We start from the raw sequence: 7,050 nt of genomic DNA, 5'->3' as shown, positions 1-7,050 counted from the left end.
TAAATTGGTCAAGTTTGAGTCAACTTCATATTTGACTTATAAATTGGCCAAGTTTGAGCCAACTTCATATGTGATTTATAAATTGGCCAAGTTTGAGTCAAGTTCATAGCTGATTTATAAATTGGTCAAGTTTGAGCCAATTTCATTTCTGATTAATAAATTGCTCAAGTTTGAGCCAACTTCATATCTGATTTATAAATTGGCCAAGTTTGAGCCAATTTCGTATCTAATTTATACATTGCCCAAGTTTGAGCCAACTTCATATCTGATTATAAACTGGCCAAGTTTGAGCCAACTTCATATGTGATTTCTAAATTGGTCAAGTTTGAGTCAAGTTCATATCTGATTTATAAATTGGCCAAGTTTGAGTCAATTTCATATTTGATTTATAAATTGGCTAAGTTTGAGCCAAATTCATATCTGATTTATAAATTGGTCAACTTTGAGTCAGCTTCGTATCTGATTTATAAATTGGCCAAGTTTGAGCCAATTTCAGATCTGATTTATAAATTAGTCAAGTTTGAGCCAATTTCCTATCTAATTTATAAATTGGTCAAGTTTAAGCCAATTTCGTATCTGATTTATAAATTGGCCAAGTTTGAGCTAATTTGTTAACCAACAAAATTCGTGCCTCTCTATTAACTCACCAAAGAGTTAGCCTAAATTATACAAAGTTATAAACCATTTTAAATGCCCTAGCCAAATACATATTAATCTCTCATAAACAGTTTTAAGCAATTTCTACTATTCAATTGAAAGCCATTCTTCATACTGTGAAGTCGTTTTAATGGTTTATCACTCAATTTATAAATAATTGGAGATATTTGTCAAACAAACACAAAATGAAACATCATTATATTATCACGAGGAGTTGGTGAATAGGTTTTGGAACATTACTAATCTTACAAAAAAAGCAAATCCTAGCCGAATCCAATACTGTTATAAAAAGAAAAGAAAAAGACTTTTGCGGTCAACTTGGCGTTCCATAGTGAGGTAACGTCAGGAGACATACTTATATGATCCAACCTTCCAAGAGGGTGATTGGAGTCATACCTCTGATGTAATGTTCTTGTTCGAGAAGATTGCTCAACTTGAGATGGCCCTACTTGCGTTGAAGGAGATGAAAATCCGAGCTGAGCAATTGACTCTTGTAAACTTGACACTAAGTTATCGGATTCCCCAACGGTAGTAGTTATCTCTTTCGATTTCAATATTTGCAACAGTTGATAATAAGTTAGAATTTATATCCTTTTGCAAACTTAGACAATACTCAAAGGTCGTAGATGTTATAACTTACCTTTTCTTGGCCGAGATCATTGATGTTTTCCATGTTCGTAATGTGGCCAACATTAGATTTGGAGACATCGGAAACATTCGCGGCCATTTCACCTTGGCAAATGAGAAGGGCGATCCACATCGGGAATTTCTATCTCCTTAGTGTTGAACTTGGCTTTTAGTTCACGCCACTTACTTCTTCCCATGATTTCTGAATGACAAGGTAACACATCAGCATATCAATCAAACAAAACATTACTCACTTTAAACAACTTTACCATTACTTACTTTCTAATTCATCTCGAGGATTTTTTGATCTAGAAAGTTCTAGGACAGCTTTGCTTTCTAAAACCCAAGTCAATAATTGTAATTTTTGTATGTCTTCCTCCTCGGAAGGGGTTAATGTTAACCCCTCTGAACAGGAAAATCTCACAAGTTGAGATTTCCAATATAAAGAGAATTTCTGTTCACCGTTACAATGAAAAATGAAACGCCACCTTTAAAAACTTCATCTGTTTTGTAGCGAAACATGACCAGGTGAAAGGACGTGTTATTAAGCATTATGTCTTTTGATATTCAAAATATTAAATAATATTATTAAATAAGTTGCCATTAGTCCATTAATATCTGTTACACCAAATAAAACTTAATTTATGGCCAACTTCAATATACACATCTCCTGATTAACCTCTATCACTCTAACATGGCTTAGAGCTTGGGGGGCTTGTGTACCAATCTCGGTCAAATGGTGATCGAGTTCGAACCAACTTGGCCTGCCAACCCGGTCTGCCAACTCGGCCTGCCCAAGCTTGAATCACAATATCAAGTAGTTAATTTAGCGATAATAATGACGGTTACATAGAGAAAGAAAATGGACAATAGCAGGTAAAAATATATACATTTCATTCGACAATCAAAAATGACTAACTTGATCGTCAGAATCCTTTTTGCAGGTACATCTGAGACGCTTGGAGAAGGGCGACCAACCTCGAAGACCAATCTCGAAGACCAATCTCTAATAATCTCTTGTGAGACTAAGATAGAGAAGATGAACAATCTGACTTGAAGGACCAACCTGATTCTGGTAAGAACACCTCTCTTTTTCCATCAGAGGTACTTGCTGCAATTAGAGCTATCCCTCCCCCTACCCGATGAGAGGGGCTGCTTCTTTGTCTTGGAGAGGGTCTAGCAATGTTGAATTTTCGGTCACTTCAGCATACGCTAGTCTGTCTGAGCGACTTCGCATCTTGCTTTGGAAGATTATTGTGAAGGCTCTGATTACCAATGATGCAAGGCTATCTAGACATATGACAATGGATGCATCCTGTTTGAGGTGTGGAACAGACATTGAGAGTGTTGATCATGTCTTCAGGACCTGCCCAATATCAAGAGTAGTATGGTACCTACTGCTTCCAACTTCCAAGCACTATACCATTTGTTCTTACAAGAATCAGGTCGAGTCTCTAGCTCGGATAGGTTGCCTTCTTTTATCTTGGTCTCGTGAGATTATATGAAGTCAGCTTTCGAGGTTGGTCTCTTCGGTTGATCCTCTCCTTAAGCGTCTCGGACGTACTTGCAAAAAGGACTCTAACGATCAAGTTAGTTACCTCTCTCTTGTGTTTCTTCATACTTATCTAACTACCTGAGTTGTGCAGTTGCCCAATATAACTGCTATAGTCGTTACCTGAGGTAGGTTAATAGCAGTTATATCGGTCATTATCATCATGTGTCATATATTCAATGTTATCTATGTGCTGAGGTGTCTCTAACATTGACTTCAAGACCTTCAGATCAGCTCATATGCTGATATTACATTATGATCTCGGTGTGACCTCGGTTTGATCTCGGTTCTACACCCAGGATGGTACATAAGCCCCCCAAGCTCGAAACGATGCAAGAGAGAAAGAGGTTAATAACAAATAAGAAATAAAAAGTGAAAATGGTAAGGAGTTATAGTCAAAAGGATAATTATGTTTGAATGGTGACATGAGGAGTCACAGCGTTATGATTTACCGTAGATAAAAGCGTTTAGGTGTTGACAGTTGTGTACTTATGAGGCCGCATCGTTTCAGTGCACGCTCTCTGTGGGTTATAGCGTTTCATTAATAGGTGCTAGATATGAAAAGACAGCTATTTTGGGATGCGCAAAAAATAAAGAGAAACCTTGGGTTTTGGAGAGATACAAAGACAAGCGCGAAAAATAAAGAGAACCTTTTGGTTTTGGAGAGATACAAAGACAACTATTTAAGGGGAGTTTTTCCACACCTAAATGTCATTTGCATTCGTTTAGAGTAAAGTGAGACGTGAGGGGGTGAAGCATGGAAATACGTCGTTTGTGGAATTTTTACATTTCCAGGTACTCACCTAGCCTTGCTGCTTTGAGTTTAAATTTTCTCCTCGTTTTGTACTTAGAACATAGGCCTAGGTCGATGAACAAGGATAATATGAAAGGTGGCAAAGGAAAAAGTAAGATAGCCAGTCCATACCTAAAATCACATCCAATTGTGATAAAGGTAGGCAGATCAAATTTACAAGAAATTTTCTATCACCAATAAAAATAGGGCAATCTAAACAAACTTTATTGGCAATTATAGATTTGTTTGTAGGGGTTGAAACAATTAGATTAGTCTCTAAAGAAAAAACTGACAATTGAAGGTGTTGAACGCAATCATTGGAAATAAAAGAATGAGTTGTGCCTGAATCATACAGTACATTCAAAGTTTTGTCTTTAATGAAACATTTACCTTGTATTAGATCGTTGTTTTGAGAAGCTTCAGTTCCGGTCATGGTATAAACTCTCCCAGTCGTAGGAGGTCTCGATTTGGGTCCAGAAGTATTCGCGTGTGCCTTTGGTTGTCCACACTCAGAAAACACATGACCAGGTTTTCCACACTTGAAACAAACAGGTCCTTTGAGATGACAGTCTTTAGTATAATGACCATGTCCACACTTAAGACACCTAGATTGATTATTCATGGGTCTAATGGGATTTCTTGCAAATTGAGAAGATTGGGGTTTCCATTGAGGTCGATCATAAGGTTTTCCTTCATTATTCCTTTTCTTGTTAAACTGAGGACCAAAAGATTTTGGTCTGTTATCCTTATTGTGATCAAAACCTTCCAGAAGATGACACTTGTGTATTAATGTGGGAAAATCAGAAATTTCTAATATTCCTACTGCCTTTCTTAATTCTGGTCTATGTCCATCCTCAAATTTAATACACTTCATCCTCTCATCAGGGTGATAAAAGAAAGCAGAATATTTTCTCAATTCCTCAAACTTAGAAGCATACTCTCCCACTGTCATGTTTCCTTGTTTTAATTGTATAAATTCTATTTCTTTAGCCCTCCTAACATCATTAGGAAAATATTTTTCAAAAAATTTAGCTCTAAACACTTCCCATGTAATAATTATTCCTCCTCCTTCTAATAATCTTTTAGTACTATTCCACCAATATTCCGCTTCTCCTATTAACATAAACACTGCATAGTTTACTTTTTGGTTATCAGGACAGTTCATGGCTCGGAATATCTTTTCTATTTCTTTAATCCATAATTCAAATTTTTCAGGATTATATCCTCCGTAAAAATGGGAAGGTTTGTTTCTCCCAAATTCAACCAATCCTTGTGACTCCCCCATTCCTTCTGGTCTTTGATTTCTTAACAAGGCTGCAGCCATGTCCTTAATAGCTTGCACAGTCTCAGTCAGTTCTGTATTTCTTCTTCCTACCATCTGAAAAAAAAATTTATAGGTTAGTTTATCATGTTAGAAACATGGTTAGCACATTTCCCAAGTTATACATGGAACATTGCTCTGATACCATTAAATGTAATATTATACATATATAATAATTATGTACATTATATTATTAATATTATTAAAGAAAATTTTATAAACTTGCTTACATATAACACTTTATATTTGCATCATATATTAAACAATTTTTTTTACAATAATGTACTTACTTTAAAACTACTTATTTCTTACACTAATTTTATAATGTTTACATATCGGGTTGATACAAGTTCACTATAGGATTAACATGACTTGTTGGAGGTAAATAAAAAGTGACTACTATCTGGCCATCTATGATAACGGGATTTTGTTGGGTTGGTGAAAATATAAAAGTTGATAATCCTATCTCTTGAAATGTAACGACATTTGTAGATGCGTCCATAGCCCAATTGGTACCTGAAAAAATTGCATTAATAACGGAAGAGAAAGGGTCTGGTACGGTTGGTAGGTCCATCCATTTTTTAGGTTAAATACCTCTTTTGGTCCCTTATAATGTTTTTTTGTTTCAATTTAGTCCCACTTTAATTTTTTGTCTCAATTTGGTCCCCAATAACTTAAATTAGTGCAATTTAGGACTTCTGCCCAAATGATTTAGACGGAGTTAACTGTTGGCCACGTGGCATCTACGTGGATGCCACGTGGATGCTCATGTGGAGACCAAAATCCCGAAAAAACCTTAAACCAAAACGGCCCGTTCTGAATCCAGAACGGGCCGTTCTGATTTTAGAACGGGCCGTTTTGGTTTCAGAATGGCCCGTTCCAGAACGCCATGCTTTTTATTGTATTTTTTTTTATTATATCTATATTAATAAATATATAATAAATAAAAAATACAATAAATTAATATTCATTTATGAATGAAACTAAAAAAAAATCAAATAAGATAAGACCTTCCAAAATATTTTTTTGATTTGAATTTATCCAGTTCAAAATCTTGACTAAAATGCCGCAATGTATTTCAAAAATTGAAAATAAAATTCAAGGTTTAGGGGTACCTCCTCAAGAACTGGTTGTTATTGTTGGGGTACAACGTCAATGACTTCAAGGAAAAATACTGTTTCGTTTTATCCTTGACTGTATAGTGTCAATTTGGTAGTAAGTGGTTCACTCTAGTTTGACTAACAATAAAATAAAACTTGTTACCATTGTCCTTAGTGATACATTGCATCATCGTTAATGATATACTGTATAACCCAAATGTTTAACAATTGAAGTTATTAATCCTCATTAACAATATTACCAAATCTAGTGTTTGAAATGCTTTGTATTTGTTTTTTTGTGCACAAAATTCTGGACCAGAACGGCCCGTTCTGGTTACACTATTGGTGTGTTAATTTTGGACATGGAACGGCCCGTTCCAGGTGCAAATTTTACACACCAATAGTGTAACCAGAACGGGCCGTTCTGGTTCCAGGTGTATTCAAGTATTTTTTGATCTACCTACGTGGCATCCACTTGGCATCCAAGTGGCCACCAGTTAACTCCGTTTAAATCATTTAGACGGAAGTCCCAAATTGAAACGATTTAAATTATTGGGGACCAAATTGAGACCTAAAATTAAAGTGGGACTAAATTGAAACAAAAAAATATTATAAGGGACCAAATGAGGTATTTAACCTATTTTTTATTATAATTAATTAAATATTTTACACAAGAAAAATAAGGAGTGAGAACAATTATCCAATAAATATTAATAACAATATGTATAGAAATATTTAATATTAATAAATATGTATTAATTATTCTAAAATTTTAAAAAAAAATTGAATTATACTTGTAGTGACTAGTCAGGATAAATGAGCATTGTCATAATATCAATCAACAAAAGGATGTTTTACCTTTAATCATTACTTATTTAAATCCCCAAGGTTAAACCTCCAACTACAATTTAATTCAAACTTTCTTTCTTATGGCCATAAGATAATTTTAATAAAATTATATTATAGTTAATCATAAAAATAAATTGCACTAAATAATGTT

The sequence above is a fragment of the Cajanus cajan genome, chromosome 3 (genome assembly GCF_000230855.2).
Source record: "Cajanus cajan strain Asha chromosome 3, NIPB_CcT2T_4, whole genome shotgun sequence".
NCBI classification, from domain to species: domain Eukaryota; kingdom Viridiplantae; phylum Streptophyta; class Magnoliopsida; order Fabales; family Fabaceae; genus Cajanus; species Cajanus cajan.
The sequence above is the reverse complement of the archived record's forward strand: the minus strand, read 5'-3'. Positions refer to the sequence as shown.